The sequence below is a fragment of the Alosa sapidissima genome, chromosome 17, assembly GCF_018492685.1.
Source record: "Alosa sapidissima isolate fAloSap1 chromosome 17, fAloSap1.pri, whole genome shotgun sequence".
In the NCBI taxonomy this organism is placed as follows: Eukaryota; Metazoa; Chordata; class Actinopteri; order Clupeiformes; family Clupeidae; genus Alosa; species Alosa sapidissima.
In genome coordinates this window covers 10,352,368-10,369,950 of record NC_055973.1, presented here as the reverse complement: position 1 = coordinate 10,369,950, position 17,583 = coordinate 10,352,368, and the positions used below count along the sequence as shown (strand labels likewise).

The following is a 17,583-nucleotide window of genomic DNA, read 5'->3' as shown; positions in this document are numbered from 1 at the left end:
GATAGATAGATAGATAGATAGATAGCTACTATGTGTGTATATGTATGTGTGTGTGGGCGGTGGGGGTGGGGGAATGTATGCATAAGTGCATATGTTTGCATGTGTGTCTGTGGCTCCAGCCAACAATGGATCAATTCAATCAGTTCCACCGTTAGGCTGTGATAAAGTGGTAGCCATATTTATGCAGCCCATCCATGCTGCTATAAACACCACGGCTACCCCCTTCCCCTCCTGTTCCTCTCTCTCTCTCTCTCACACACACACACACACACACACACACACACAAACACACAAACAGAGACACACACACTAAATCCTGGCTTTATTCATACAGCTACACTGCCATCTCGTTTTTCTCCCAGACCAAGTGCCAAACATCCCAACGACCAATTTACCCAGAGCAGCACCCTCCACCCTCTTTTCACATATACTGAATAAGAAACAGCCAGCTTTGTGCACACAGGAGAAAGACACACTGAGAGAGATGAAGGAAGAGAGAGAAAGAGACTGACTGGGAGAGGATAAGAGAGGAAGTAAAAAGGGATAGAGAGAGAAGGAATGAAAGAAGAGTGACAGAGTATGGGCAGGAGAAATAAAGAGAGAGGTTAGAGTTTGTGTTCTACACAGTGATGGAATCTCATTCCTATGTGTGTGAGACATATCCACTGAGTATTAACACACTCGCTGGCATTAGGAAAGCTCCCTTAGGTAAGGAAATACATTCTTTGCTTGAAGCACAAATAGGCAACAATCCATGTCAGGGGCAAACCATCTGTTCAACCAATCAATAGTCAAACTCAAAGTCGTTCAAGCGTGCTTCCTATTCCCCTCCCATGTTTCTGCCCGCGTCATCTTTCTGCTGAACTCCACACACTCTGCCCAGGGCTCAGCGAGAGGCGTCCTGCCGGGAGGCGGTGACTGGACGTGCTCAGGTGAGTTGCGGTGCTGTGCCCGGAAGGTTCCGACGTGGTGCGGCAGGGGGTGAAGGAGCGAGACCCGGCAGCAGGGCCGCCCAGCATGTCCCATCTGTCAGAGCCGAGTCAGCACGTGGCACCAGCAGAATCAGTACGGTGCCAGACACTGTACCGCAGGGGAACGAGGACAAGCCTGTGTTTGTCTGAGTGTGTGTGTGTGTGTGTGTGTGTGTGTTCATGCGTGTATAGGATTACTGGCAGGCAAGGAACATGTGTCTTAATGTGTGTGTGTGTGTGTGTGTGTGTGTGTGTGTGTGTGTGTGTGTGTGTGTGTTTGACATATGGTTTTATTAATGCAAATGCATGGATTTGCCCGTAAAATTGCAGTTTCATCATGCATGTGCATATGTTTGTGAGTTTGTGTGTGTGTGTGTACATGTGTGTGTGTTTGTATGTTCTACACACACAAAAAGCTGCATTGCCAAGCATCTCCTCCATCTCCCCAGTTTCCAAGTGAGTTCACAGAGATGCAACTCATAACGGCGACGTGGAGAATTTCAATCAAAAAACACATTTTCCGAGATGAGCGGACGTCCCCGTTCGCCCGCCCGCCTGCACACACAGCCAGCCAAACGGCGCACGCGCTCGCTTGTCAAACTCTAACCACGAAAAAACAAAACACTAGAGCTGTCTGGGGGCCTCCGCTAACAACAAAGCCAGAGTGAGACAATCCTCCCTTCCGTTGCAGGGCTGCTTAGATTGTCCCTGACCACCCAGTTATTTCATTATTGCAGTGCAGCTTTGCCTCCCCTATCCCTGCCTCCCAGTCATGGATGGGGGGGTTGAGGAGATGGGATGGGGGGTGGGGGTTGGGGGGTGGTCAGAGAAATGAGCTCAGCCCCTTGGGTCCTGAAAGCTGCACCACACAGACCAACACCAATTCCATCTTATTGTCTATTTAGGCTTTTTTCCAGCCTGGGGCAATGATACGAAAACCTATGGTTCCCGCAGCAGAAAAATACTGGGGCGATACTTGGGGAGAACTTCTATTATTTGTGTGCCATTACATGGCTCTGAGACACAATAGCTTGATAGCTATAACAGATAGCTTGACCCATAATCTTTGCAGTGTATAGCATATAATATCGCAATACAACAGAAGACAAAAAGGTTTGGTTGAAGATTGGATTAGTTGGTAAGGCAGTGAAATGCTATCAAGCAAGCACCAATCTGATTCAGCCGTGCACAACATCTACGTCAGCGGCTCCCTTGCCGATGCTCCGCGGGCCCCCTGCCTGTTACGCGGTGATATGTCAGTCGAGTGTGACACTGGAGAGATGAGGGTTATGTGTGTACAGTGGGTGACTTCTGCACACTCAGCTGGAGCAGGTGATGGCACTTCCTGTGTGGCACGACCCCGCCGTAAATACACAGCTGAGTTTGCTCACCCGTTATCCACAGACCAGGCAGAGGGAAAGGGAAGCTGTGAGGGTGTGCTATACATTGGAATAAAATTTGCCTGGAGTGAGCAATCTTCATTTGGCAAAGCAGTACAGCAATGTGACATCGATGAATGCACACCATTTCATAACTGCATTAAAGTGTCTTCAGTTCTGAAATAACCATATTTTTCCATTAGCACAGGGTAAGGATAAGATATATAATGTATTTCGTATCAATCTCACTGAGTAGCATCTCTGAATGGAATTTATAATACATTCATACCTAAAAGGTTAACTGTGGCCAGAAAACCTAAGTAATCTAGATAAGTGATGTAAATTTTGCACACCTTTTTAAGCCAAATTGTACCATTTCTCTTCATAAACAGTGTCTATGCAAGCCTCACCTCTTTTTATTTATTGAGACTATTATTAATAGACTAAGGATGCCATGAGGAATGAAGACAAAAAAACAAAACAGGGTAAGTTTTGTTGTTGTTGTTGTTGTTATTATTATATCCAGGCAAACGAAGAGGGAGGAGGTAGGACTAAGCAGAATTCATGACACGTCTCATGCAAATGAAATGAACGTTTTGATTCCGCTCCAGGAGGCTCCACTGGGAGGCCTCGTCTGAGAGTGTGCAGAGTGTGGTGGGACTGGGGGGCCACGCTAGCTAGGGTACAGTCATGTCATGGCGACGGCTTCCGGACAGGCATAATTGTTCTTTAGTTGGGACATCGCTTCCAGGTGACAGGTGAACCTTGCTAAAAAGCATGACTGACATCTATGCTTGTTGTTTGAAGGTGACTTGTTCTTGCTGAGGGACAACTATACTTTTTAGAACTGACAAGGCCAAGATGGATTCATTTCCATATAAATGAATAATTGTGCTTATCCCTTAATTAAGAGGGAGCACCATTACTGATACTGAAACATGAGAGTCTTATCCTTCACGCCCTTCACCACATGTTTGAAGAAAATAGTCTTACTTCTCAAAAAAAAAGAAGTAAAAACAAGGACAAATCTCTTGTCCTTCACAGTTGAGGTTTAATTTCATGGTGTTGGAATCCACATGGCTTTAGGTGGAGAAGTTTATGGATCTTATAAAGGGAGTGATATAAAACAGGCACTAGAGGGTTCCCCTCACTCGCTCTCACTCCAGTAGTACCCACAATGGGGCTTCTGGATCAAGGTCGCTGAAGCGGCCGGCAGACTGTTTGACCCTGAGGTTCACTTCCTGCAGTGTGTGTGTGTGATTGATAGGTCTCGGCAACTGGTAAGACTGCAGGAGGTCGACGGGGTATGGCCTGACACCTGGAGGATGGCAGAGACAGATGGGCCAGGGGATAAATGTGTGTTAAACAATGCAAGGAGGCTGTCCATTGCAACATCACCCGAGAAGATATAAGGACGCCGTTACAGATGCTCTTGGGTACATATTGTTGGTGGTTATTGGTTATGGTTATGGGATTTGGCAGACACTTTTGTCCAAAGCGAGGTAGTGAGGTTCTCGTTCACTGTGAGTGCTCTTTGGGAGCCTTGAAAAGCGCTATATAAATGCAGTGTGTTGTTGTTGTTGTTGGTTTTAAAAAGCGGCCATGATTTTCATTGAACAAAAACACCAAAATCTCTCCTGGTCATGTTATGTAATCTGGTGTGTAAAATGTTTTTTTAAATGAAAATTAATACCTTGAAAAGACAGCAAACACAGCAAGGGATTTTCATCACCGACGGAGATGTGGACCACTGTGTGCACATCAAAGAGAACACATGAGTATACTATAAAAGAATTCAGTGTCAACTACCTCATTACAGCGTAGACTATAACAGGCCATATTTTGTCTATTAAAACCAATTTGCCTTTTCAAGGCTTCATTAAGAAGCAAGCAAAATAATTGTCAGTCAATAATGTTTTCCAAATTCCAAACCAAAAAAAGCACTTTTTTTCAAAATTGGAAATGTTTCCAAATGCTCAGTGGCATACAGCCCGAGTTTAAGAACGGAATTTCACATTGAAAACTGAAATGCATATACAGTGTTACGCGTGTGGTAAAGCGAGCAGTGAGGTGTGATCAAAAGCACTAAGTAGACAGAGTCAGGCTGAAGTCAATTAGTGAAAGGTTTGGTTTAACCAATAGCATTGTCTAGTAATACCTTTAAAGTGAATGTGTCAAATGAGATGCCAATATCACTGTGGGTCTGGATAGTTTTACAAGGAATGGATTTCTGCTGTTCCAAGCAATTTAAGTCATTAAAACATGATCTTAGCTTGTCAGACCTGTTTTAAACGCCATATCACATTACCTGACTGTTTTTTTTTTCATTCACATAGCCTGTACAAGTTTGAGCCAATCATCTTTGGAGAGAGCTTGTTGATGCTGACACATCAGATTTCTATGTCATCTAAAAGTTAGGCCTTACAGGGATTTAGTAACCTAACTAGTAAACAAACTAGGGGCCATAGTGTTTGTTTTGACAGCCATGAAACATGCTACAATCTTTCCTCCATACTGACCACACTAGAAGATAAAATACTGAAAATCTGAATCTGAAAATCATAAATTCCATGCAGAAAAAACCTCCCAACCCAGCCCAGACCACATCAGAGAGAGTAGACTGTTATTCCCTGATCCCTCGCACTGACAATCAGCTGCACAGACAAATACAGACTGACATCCGCCTCAACACACACACAAAAAATAGCTAACCCTTGTCTACCTCCAACAGACGCACTACTCCCGGGGAGCAGGGGAACATGACAGCTACTTGGCCCCTCTCATCACCGTTTAACACACCTGAACCTGACAGACATGACGACAGGGGATGACACGAGATGTGAAATGATGGCTATGCTTCTCACTTCTGTGTCAGCGTGCTGCAGTCTGTCCCTGTGGGACTACAGCCGAGAGGAGCTAGAGTCGAGATCTAAGGGCCACCCTGCTTTTCTTTCTGACAGCTGGTCCACCTCGGCCGTTGGCAGGAGAGAAACGGGCTGAATTACACACTAACGCCAGTGAATAATGGGCCAGTTAGCTAGAGTTGGACCTTGCAATGTAACCACTTCTTACAATCAAGCGACTCCCTTCATCACTACGCCAACTGGCTCTCCGTAGGGGGGAACCTGATTTTCTATCACACACTCTTTAGCTCTCTGTTTCACTAGCACTCACTCACTTACACATTCACACACACACACACACACACACACACACACACACACAACACACAACACCCACATGACATAATCTATCTGATTGTTTGCTTTCATTTACGTTGGTCTAAATGACAGTAAATAGCATCATATGCCTGACTGTACCAATTAATATGAGGAGGGTGAGCTCTGCCACCTGGGCAATTTGTTCAATCTAATTAAAACTGTGACAGATCTTTTAAAAAAGGTTTTGGAATAAGAACAATCTGTCTAGGGCAGGCTATTGTTGTACAGGGTGTGAGAAAGCATCAAGAACTGTGTGAGGAATACAGTCTGCCCTATGACTAAAATGATTACCAACACCACACACACACACAAATTACATAGCTACAAGGGAAGAAGGTGTGACATAGTTGTTAAAGTCAAAAAATGCGAACAGACATATGCAAAGGGAACAGAGGAAGACGGTGAAGGATGAAGACATTTGCATGAGAGCATCTCAGCTGCACTGAGCCCCCAGCTCCTCTAGGGTCCCTGTGGTAGGGGAACCCACCTAACGTGTCTCTCTCCTCTGATTGGTTCCTCCAGGGCGCGGGAGTTTCCCAGAGGTAAGCTGGGGCGCCTGGAGGAGAATTTCCTCCCTCATTTTCTCTCTTCCCATCTGTCTTATAAACACACACACACACACACACACACACACACACACACACACAAATACAAGTCATTAGAGGCACACACACATTGTCTGTGTCCCTCTGTCCCTCCCTTTAGAGCACGTATCTCCCGGAGAGAACGTGGAAGGACAGCACAAACAGATGTGCCATTTACTCATTCACAAGGCTGTGTGTGCGCTGCTGTGTGTGTGTAGAAGCTCACTTCAGAAATAAAGAATACGAAATCACATGCAGACCAAGTAGCAGGCCCTTGGTTAATACCTTTACTTTTGGATCCCCATGTGCAAATCTACGGGTGTGTGTGTGTGTGTGTGTGTGTGTGTGGGGGGGGGGGGGGGGGGGGGGTGTGGGTGTGTGTATAGTGGGTGACACACCGTGTTGATTCTCCGCGAGCATCTCATCTCACTGCGTAGTCTGACAGGCCTCACTGGAGAAGGTGTTTCATTTGCAAGTGTGTGACCTTGCTACTGGTTTTGAAGCTGAGCGCTGTTGGGCCATAATAACCTGTGTGTGTGTGTGTGTGTGTGTGTGTGTGTGTGTGTGTGTGTGTGTGTGTGTGTGTGTGTGTGTGTGTGTGTGTGTGTGTGTGTGTGTGTGTGTGTGTGTGCGTGTGCGTGTGTGTGTGTGTGTGTGTGTGTTAGGGGGTGGTTGGGCTCAGTTTCTTTGCAAAGCTCTCTACACGCTTCTATATGTGTGTGTGGTTTTGGTCTTAACCTCTCCAAAACTGTGTGTTCTTGAGATCGCATCTGATGTTGTTCAGCATTAAGCCGGATTTAGGATCAGGTCAAAATGTGTGTGTGTGTGTGTGTGTGTGTGTGTGTGTGTGTGTGTGTTTGTTTGTTTATCCTGTATGTGAGTGTGGCACTGGTGTCCAGGTGAGCAGAATGTGCTGACCTCCACTAGACCAGTAATCTCCCCTCTTGAAAGCCCTCCAGTCCCATAAGGATCTGTGCTAATCCGCCTGGCCATCACCCGCAGTAATGAGGAGCCAGGCCCTCAACCTCAGAGGCACCGCGTCAGACCCGCCTGCAGCCTCCCGTCCTGTCAAAAGCCTGCAGTGCTGAAATCCATTTCTGCTCCATACAGTTTCCCCCGTCTACTTCTCCCTCCTGCCCTCCTCTGTCTCTCTCTGTCTCTCTCTGTCTCTCTCTCTCTCTCTCTCTCTCTCTCTCTCTCTCTCTTTCTTTCTTTCTCTCCCTGCATCCTTCGCTTCATCATAAGTAATGGAGGCTCCGCAGCTCCAGTCTCAAAGGCGATAGATTTTGTCCTTTAAGTGGCTCAGAGAGAAAGCAGTATCGCTTGTTTATGTGTGAACATGGCTGAAATACTACCCAGGCATCAGTCCTGCCTTTTCTCTCATCCCTCTTGTTGTGGAGAATCATGGACCACACACACACACACACACACACACACACACACACACACACACACACACACACACACACACACACAGGCACTCACTCGCCTCTTTAGATGAGCCCACGGGCCATAAATGTGCAGTTTATTGCATTTCCACACCAGACAGGGAATCTGTGGCGGGTGATGTAATGTTTCATTTCTTTTGTGCTTTGCTTAGCAGACGGTTCTCGAGGAGGAGCACAAACGCACAGCGGCACACTCGGGCGCTGGGAATGGAGCTCGTTAAAAGCCTCCGACACCAAGAACAACGGCAGGACAACAAGAGGAGTGCACAAATTGACAAATGGCTTGGGTGACAGTCACACTCAAACACATGCACACATACAGACACACACACACAAGCGCGCACACACACACACACACGTCACACACACACGCACACACACACACACACACACACACAAGATGTATTCAAAGAAGAAAAGAATGAGGTAAACAGACTAAACAGACTACAGAACACAATAAACCTTCTATCAAGGGCTTTCATTGGTATTCATCGGTGGCGAATGAGCATGTAAAAAATATCAGTGACAAATTTGTCTAGACAACGTTATCTTCACTCATTTCCTCACTCAGCTGTGGGTTCGGAGAGTCGCTTACACAGAGAGAACGGAGCGAGATCGCGGGAGGCAAAACGCTGATACGGCCCCCACAGGGAATGCCATCAACTCCCCCAGCCACAGTTCCTTTCAGCAAACACATTCCCATAAGCACAGTGTGTGTGCTGGAGAATATATGAAAGCGCGGAGCATAAGGTCCCTGTTAGCTCTGGGGACGGAATGCATGGGTGAAGCATTTTCACAGGCGTTTGGATGTTAAACAGCCCTGCAAATGTACTGTTCAGAGAGTGAATATGGATACATAAGGCACAAGGCCAAAAGTTTGTTCCATTTGACTGTGTGCTGATGGATTGTTTTCTCTTTTTTTCTCTTGGTGGGCATAGCTGTGGTAAAGCTAGAGATTGATCAGAGAGTTGTGCTTTTCTGCCATTAACCCAGGTCTCCTTCTCTTTCAAAATTGTGATTACTTGACATTGATGGGGAGATGTAGAATACAAACGGCAATCTATTTAGTGCTTTTACGAGCACTTTTAAACCCAGCTCTTCCATCATCAAAGTGCCATCATCGTTATGCAGTCTTTGGGCTGGATTAAATAGGCCTTTGGAGAAGCCAATGTATACTGGCAAACTAAATATAATGTATCTGGCAAACTAAAAGCAGAATAATGAGCATTGTGCCTAGGTGTCCTGCATCAGAGTGAGTATGAATCAGTAGTGAGTGTGTTCCAAGGCCAAAGAGATGGAATCTGAGCATAAAGCAAGCAATCTAACAATCACAAAAGACAGCTACCTCGCCATCCCCAGACAGGGGTCTGAAGGACGCATTACTCGCGGTGGGTTTTCTTCTCAGAGAGAACTTTTTAATGAAAGATTTGTGAGAGATTCTAAAGATTGCAAGCATTTAAAAACACTACTTTGGTTTCATTAGGTTGAAATATTTAAAAGTCAGGATATCAAGCTCTCAAATTTGTGTGAGTGTCTAACTGGTCCTTCCATTTGACTTCATGTGGTCTTTCTCTAAATTTACCATCACATCTGCAGTCATTTTTAAATCTTGTCTTTTTTATTTCCCTAAAATGTCATCAACCCAGTTTGTCCGTTGTCCTCCTGGTCAGTCTCAGGGTCCGCGGGTCTACACCATCTGCGTCCCTCAGCAGTGCCAGTGCCAGTCTGAGTGGTTGCCCCTGCACTACGGGCAGATATATGGGGTAATAAGGAGAGCAGAGGGGAGTGTGGAGGGGGGTGGGGTGGCTAGGAGGGAGCGGCTGACTTTTATTTCCTGTGCTGGCTTGCATCCAGGCAAAATGATGGGGCCACTGCCTTTGCCACTGAATTGAAAGGAGAGTAGCCTCCCGTAAAATGCACGACTTATACAGTCCTACCGTGTCGCACCTATGATTAAACAGGTCCTCTGACACTGGCTGTGTTTGTGTGTGTACGTGTCAGGGTGTGTGTGTGTGTGTGTGTGTGTGTGTGTGTGTGTGTGTTTGTGTACACACATCATTTAAAAATGCTACTAAGCGTCTTGACTTGAATAATCATTATTAGCTTCAGCATGGCTCCTAGATGTGAGATCAAAGAGTGCTTTACAAACACAGGAGAGCTGGAAGGCATATCTGCATGTGGAATAACTATGAGGGTGCAGTGATATTTGGTAGCCTTTCACAGAGTCCAAATCTTCAAAAATGTCTAGGACTACCATCATAAAATGTAGAAATCTTATTCACCTTCAACTTCAACCTTTAAATCCCAACCAATCTGACCACTCTCGCTGAGTATAAAATATGTGGTGAAGCATTATGAATGAACGGTTCAACAAAAGAAAATGGCCCCACTTGGTCAGGATCCATCTAGGGAATGGTTCCATTCCGATCCAGGGGAGCAGCCCTGACCACCACATTAGCTCTGCATTAGAAGTAGCCATTAGGGGACGGCTCGTCCTCACAAGTAATTTGCCATCGAAAAAATAGTGCCACGATACGCAATAGCCTGAGAAAGTCCAATGAGCCGCATCAGACTCTATTATCCTCTAATAGCAGCCGCATCACCTCCTGTCGGGCCTAATACAAGACGGGCCCTTCCTTCTCTTCTGCACTGATCACAATCTCCATTTGTTTTTCCTGTTAATAAATAAAAAAAGAAAACATCTTTGTGTAGCTAAGAGCTAGTACTGTCTTTAGCGTGACCCTATGAGGAAGGCAGGGGAGACTGAGTGACACATGCCTTCACTGCAAATGTCAGTGCAGCAGTGTGTAGGGGAGGAGGGTGACACTTAACGGTATATGAGCGAACAAAAGGTGACAACTGACACCAATTTGGACGGCGGTGGGGTGGAGCGGAGGAACTTCTAACAGCTCGGCTTTGGCCTTTCTAAGCGAACGCAGCCACTCGCGCAGTTGCGGATGTCTGGCGGCTGATTAACACTCATGGACCTTTGCACTCTGCAGACACTCGCCGGCACTAAAAACACGTCTCTGACCTCCGGGAGACAGCTCCTGGTCACCTCTGTTTTAGCTGGCGACTCCATCCATCAAAGCTTTCCCTATGCGCATGTGTCTGACATACAAATAACTATCACGATCAAATGTAACCCCAGCAAATGGCATCTATGTGGCAGTTTTGCTGAGGTTAGTTGCTATTAAATATAGATGGCATACAGGGGATGATAGAATTCAGGTTGCCGTGGCAGCCGCGCACAGAGCTTGCCTGGGCCACGCAAGGCTGCAGATGCATGACTATTATTCACTAGCAGAGAAGCTGTTAGCATGACAACCAAAGGCCCCTTAAAATGATGGGTGAGCTCTGCGGAGCACAGATGCCCGCAGTTCAATTCTGTTCCAGTGCAGTTTTGCTGGGGTTCGCTGTCACGGAAATATATCTACAGCTAATTTAGGGAAACAATGCACGTGCTGCACCCACAGCAAGTTTCAGCAGTGTTGCTAACGCACATGTGCTCAAAAAGTACCTTAAAAAGTAACTAAAAAGTAACTGCTGAGAACTAAAAGTAAATCCATTTTTTAACTCACTTCGCATTCAAAGAATTTTGCCTGCTCCATGACGGCTCAAAGCCCTTGCTGCAGATGGTGAAATAAATCAGGCAATCAATAGGAGAGGTGATTTCTCGGATACCACTGCGACAACTGTCCCAAAGCTCATCAGTCAATTGACCCCCCGCCCCCCTCTCCACACAGTGCTGCAGATCCATTAAACAAAATGTTCTTGTCAATCTCCACGCGTGACTCTTGACATAGCCACGACAGTGGTCCAGTCTATGCTGACAGACTGGACAGGCGGGGGTTGGAAGGCTAATAAATGATGGTCAGGCTTCATCAGAAACAAGTCGATAAACCTAAGGGTTTCCGTCAGTGTTGTGATAAATGAAATGAGCTGAACTGAATCGAAGAGTCATTCTTTTTACCCACAAGTAAAACTAAAGCCCACAGAGCACAAGTTGCTGTGACAGTGAGAAACGACCGTCACCAGACAAGGGATTCTCAACGGAAGCTCATGAGAACGCCCATTTGTTTTTAAACATTTATTGAGAAGGTCTACTGAAACAGTGATACAGTGCCCAGCAACAAAAAGAACAAGCGGTTCAACTTAGTTCTGAAAAGTCAAATGTACTGAGCCAGAGAAAATGTGGGAAAAATCTAATTTTCTCATGTATTTTCAGCCATTTTAAAATAAGAGATGATAAATGTGTTTGTTTCTGTGAGTGTACAGTATAATTGGGTTAATATGGGTACACTGCAACTATCAAGATCTGCATTCACAATATATTAAATGACGTTTGCAGGTACAGGCTGCAATTCTAATCTTCTATATGTTCGTTTTTAAAGTCGGCATCGTCCTGTAGTTGTAGTTATAAACATTTCAAGATGGAGCTTTAGGAGGGGTGTAATATTAATGAGTGTTCAGCTAAAATATCAACAACCTTTGGCGAATTAAAAGCATATTCTATCCATGTTAGGCTACAGCTCTACCTAAGGACACTTGTAGATTGGCCTCATATGCTGGAAGAGTACATCTGCGCAGTCTCAAAGACCTTCAGACCACATTGTCAGTCACCACCTCCACTTATGGGGCACTTCTGTGTGATTCACATGTAAAGTCACGCACAAACGCACCACTCAAACTCCAATCCCCAGCTTGGAGGCCACTAAGGCACAACCATGTAATACAACTTCTATTACATACAACCTCCTTCCCATCTCACCTCGGTAATCTCACCACAGCTGAATGGGGGTGGGGTGGGGGTGGTGAGGGGGAAGTCATTGCCAAGGCACGACGGCCCCGCAATTTCCCACGCTGATGACACATCTCCTTTTAAAGGCAGTGCGGGTGAGAGAGGAGAACGGGGGGTGGGGGGTGGATGTTCCGAGTGTGGGGTGTCTAGGGCCTATGCGAACGGGCAAGTGGAAGGCAGTCTGGCCGGCCGTGTAGCTGGATTAAACGGCAGGCACGGTCGAGTGAAAGACAAATGAGGCATGGTTTCCATTTAGTGACGGGCAATTACCCCGTGGGAGATAATGCAGCAGCACACAGGGGTCAGCCAGGGTCCAGCTTTTTCGGCGGGCGGCCGCTGCTATTACTACAGAAGGAGAGCTGAAGAGAGAGGGAGAGAGAGAGAGCGAGACTGCATGGTGCTGCGAGAGAGCGAAAGGGAAATGACGATGGACTCGCCAGGGGTCATCTGTCAGCCAGGAGAAGGCACCAATTAACGAGGCGGGACAGCTTTGCTCCAGCAGAGCCATTGTTTCCATTATGTAACAGTTCTTTTGAGCAGATTGAGTAAAATCAGGCTGGGACAAAGGGATGGATGGAGAGAAGAGGAAGAAAAAAATAATAAGTTCTGCAAATGGCTATAAACGCAAAATGAAGACTTGCCATTAAAAGTTAATTTAGACATACAGTGCAGCCCCCTGGCTTAGCAGGAACTGACATTCCAGCTAATGTTTCCAGGGGGTATGTTGTCTCCCTGTCTAACAGGTGTTATTGCATTTCCCTGTCTGGCTACCTTCAATGATCTAATTAAAATAATATTATGCTAGAAGACAAAAGCTGATTACCATCAGCACTAAGAGATATAAAAGAGGAAGCAAAAGTATTCTTATGCCATGTCCGCCTTCTGGAACAATTTTTACTAGTCTTTTGGTGTGTGTGTGTGTGTGTGTGTGTGTGTGTGTGTGTGTGTGTGTTTGTGTGTCTGTGTCTGTGTGTCTGTGTGTGTGTCTGTCCAAGCTCCGCCATGCCGTTTTATATCAAACCAAACTCTGCCTTGCCGTTCAATGGATTCCTCTGCCAGAGACAGAATTGATGCAGATGAATGCTGGGTCATCTGTTGTCTAGAGGAGGAGAAAGGTATTTTGTGCATATTCCACCAGTAGGCATCAGCTATGCCCAGCAGATGACACATGTACTGTTCTACTGAGACCTTTTTTGACCTTAGCATTTTTAAAGCAAAAAAACTTCATTCAATTATATGGCTGAGACCATAGTCTCTTTCGCAATGCACATTAAACTGAGATTGAGGTTAGCCAAGGAAGTTATATTTACCAGAGAGGAAAGGAAAACTTTGATGGTTTTCTTTACTGTATCTTTCAAAGCCAAACACTGCTCTCGCTTAGAAAGAAAGAGCATGACACTTACTGAAATAAAAAAATAAAAAATTCTAATAAAAAAATAGACTTCATTGAAACATTCAAAACAAACAGAGGGTGGGAAAATGAACAGAATGAAACGGGGGCTCTCATCAAAACCAGATGAAAATAAGAAGGCAAGGTCTTTCACCAAGGTCAGCCCGCTGAAATGGCATTAGATGAATGCCAGCAGAAGGTTAACGAGAGATTTGAAAATGCCAATGAAAACCCACAGATGAATGTCACACATTCTGACCACATTCTGTTGACGAAGGCTATGCTCACAGCCGCTAGAGCCTGCAGTAATGGAATTTTTTTAAATGTTTGTTTATGGATTGACAAAACTAGGCATGTGATATGTGGCTATAAGGCTTGCTATATTTTTTTGTTTGCTTTTTCAAAAATGCTTATGGAGTTGGCATGGCTGACGCTCAGATATTTAAATGTGCAAATGCAAGGAGTATTCTAAGGAGATTGTAAGGAGATTCTACTCTGGTCCATGAGTAGAGGAAAGCTTTCTCAGAAGACATCTGTCCTTTCTATTCTGAAGCCTCTTTGAAAATGTGTAAATATGAGAATGATAGAGCGATGATATCCACAGAGCCACACATACCTTTGAATGCTATGCTATGAAGACAATTCATAAAACTCACAACCAACACAGGCTAGTGTTTTAATGAATACTTAATACAATACAGCATTTTTGTACATTTTCACCTATTTTGATCTTAATATTTATGTAGCGCTACCATTTGCATGTGCCAGAATATAAATTTATAAAAGCACACCGACAAACATCTGTGCAGGTCTGACTGAAAATCCCCCTTGTGGCCTGGCTTGAATGGATTTTCAATCTACCTTGTTTTCAAACCTACATGTGCGTTTTATTGATACATTATCAAAAAACCAGTACACACTCAATTAATCTATTATTTGATTTAAAAGTTGACAGTTGTAAGCCAAAGGTCCTTAAATGGTGAAATGTCCATTTTCCTTTGTAAGCCCCAAGTGGGGCTTCAGTTAGGAGAGAACTGGAGTATGGATCTTTTTTTGGCTTTAACCTAGATGGTTACTGAATATATCTCATAACCCAACACAGACAAAGACATATCTGCACGCACGCATGCACACACACACACACACACACACACACACACACACACTGCACAGCTACACAGCACATTACAACTCAACACAGTGCATAGTGGGGGCCTGCGTGTGACAGTAGAGGCCTAATGAGCACAGCAGTAGGAAATGATCATTAATGCACAGCACTGCTGCAATTTTCCACACCACAGCACAGGCCTCCTGCAGAACAACTCTTCTGTTGTCAGTGATACTCCTTCATTTCTTATTTGATCTATCTCACCCAATTCAGATGAGTCTACTAATTGGGTAGGGGTGGACTTCTGGTAATCATATTCTGTTGAGCTTTAATACTAATATCAAACTAATATCATACAGTAAGCACTGTTAGTATCTCTTGATAGTGCTGACACAAGCTATCAGGAACATGGCTTCCTCCAGTGGTAGCAGAATTAAATAACAGCCAGGCAAGATTGGTTATTGGTTGGGGGGATTGTTCATGTGTTATTACAGCTGGACTTGTAGCTTAAAAGCACTTTATGTACAGGGAGTTACGCTTACTCCAATTTGAGGGCCTACTCTAAAAGTGGAAGTGTATAGTCTCTATTTTGTTTCTCTCCATCACACACACACACACACACACACACACAGACACACGTGTTCTCTCTATCTCTCTCACACACACACACCACACACACACACACACACACACACACACACACCACACACACACACACACACACACACACACAGACACACGTGTTCTCTCTATCTCTCTCACACACACACACACACACACACAGGTGCTGATTTGTAAATGAGAGCCTCGGAGGCAAACCCCCCCCCCCCCCCCCCCCCTCCTCTCATCTCTGAAGCATGCTGCCAAATTAGCATCTAATTACAGTACATGTGGCAATATTTGTTACGTGAACTCTGGTCCTCTCTAGACTCTCAACATGGCATCTGTGAACCTCAGCCAGAGATATAAATTAGCTTCCAAAACAAATGTATCCGCGGCGCACAGATACACACACACACATACACACACACACACACACACAAACACACACACACACACACACACACAAACACACAGTGATGAAGGCAGAGAACACTGGGAAGAACTATCTCCATTAAGTGTCTTAATTTTCATAATCTAACCTCCAAACAAACCAGTGTTGTGGGAAGAAGTTATGAGTTATGAGCCAAAAGAGCATGCAACCCAACCAATCCCACCCAACCCATGACTAACAGCTTAACAGCAGCCACTAAGTGCTTGATATTTATAGCACTTCAGATAAATCAGTGGCATCCCCGTCTCTAGCCCAATGAAACACAGTTACAGACAATCCTGAGGTTAAGGGTTGGGATCCTCAAAGTGCAGAAGTATTGCAGGAAATATCCTCCCTTCTCTGCACTAAGCTGCCCTGCATAAAAGCCTCTGCTAGATGACAAAAAAATGTAAATGTGAAATAAATTAATGAACACACACTCCTCCAGGTCCCTCCAAGCCCACCGGTCTAATCAATCCTGGCCAAAGTTAACTGGCCACGCGCGGCTTGCTGCACTGTAATCGAATCTAATAACTTAGCATGAAACGGGGCATATTTCTCAACAGTAATCACAATGATAGCAAATGGAACAATACATGCTTAATTTATAGCAACACACAGGCTGCCACATTATGTTAGTAAGGGCTTGCTGCAGCCATTACATTCATTCATAATAAATACATGCTTAATATGTGCCTCTATGGACCGCTGGGAGCAGGAAACCACAGGAGGAGGCAAAAAGCTGCAATGAAATATTCATCCATTGTAAACTCATTATATTTTTTTTTTGCTCTGCTTTCCTTTGCTCCAGTCCAGAACGGTAGCGCCTGGCTAAGCGGTGATTGATTGCTCTGGACTGGGGAGAATGTGCAACAGACAGGAACAGGGGAAGGAAGGAGCAGGGGGAGCAGGCCGCTGAATGTGTCGGGTCCTTTTTAGCCGGGGACAATATTCTACTATCACAGAAAAAGAACACACACACAAAGAAAAAGAGAGAGAGAGAGGGAGAGAGAGAGAAATAAATGCAGATTTCCAATTTCAATACTGCACTTTCAATAGGGATATATCGCAATAAATACAGATTTAATGTATTATTTTATATCCTGATATAAAAAAGATTTTACTGAATGTCTGATAGTTAGCCTGTGACAGCACACTGTATGCAGATTAACCTATAGCCTAGGCCTACTATATATAATTACAACTCTACCTCTTTAATTCAGCTGACTGGTTGAAGCCTGAAAATCATCTTATCATAGTCTACTGATTGGACTGTTCAGTTTCCCCGTGTGTGTTTAAGTTTCAAGGTAATACTTGTTCTCCTTGGGACAGGCCCTTTTGGGAAACGTTTTGGTATTGAGATGATCAGACAACTTGAATGCAAGAGTTTTACAAATATGTGCAGCATGCTAATGATGCTGAGCGGATTTAATAGTAATTTAGCTAGTCTCTTCTATGCGTCCTTGCTTTCACTAATGTGAATGTTTTATTTGGATTGTGTTGGCGGAGCCGCGCGTGTTCACTGAGCAGGAGAGGGAGGGAGAGCGAGAGAGCGGGGCAAGGAGAGGGGGTTTACTCCTATACTGATTGGTAAAGCTGAACACATAGTCTACAATGAAAGCAACAAGAGGTATGGAATTATTATGTA

The 17,583-nt window shown here is 44.8% G+C and overlaps 1 protein-coding gene across 3 annotated transcripts in view; it reads right to left on the bottom strand.

The window, feature by feature from the left end:
* The window catches only part of dpp6a (dipeptidyl-peptidase 6a), a 212,425-nt gene that overhangs the window by 168,004 nt on the left and 26,838 nt on the right, over nt 1-17,583 (bottom strand). The gene's annotated exons all lie outside the window — the stretch shown is intronic.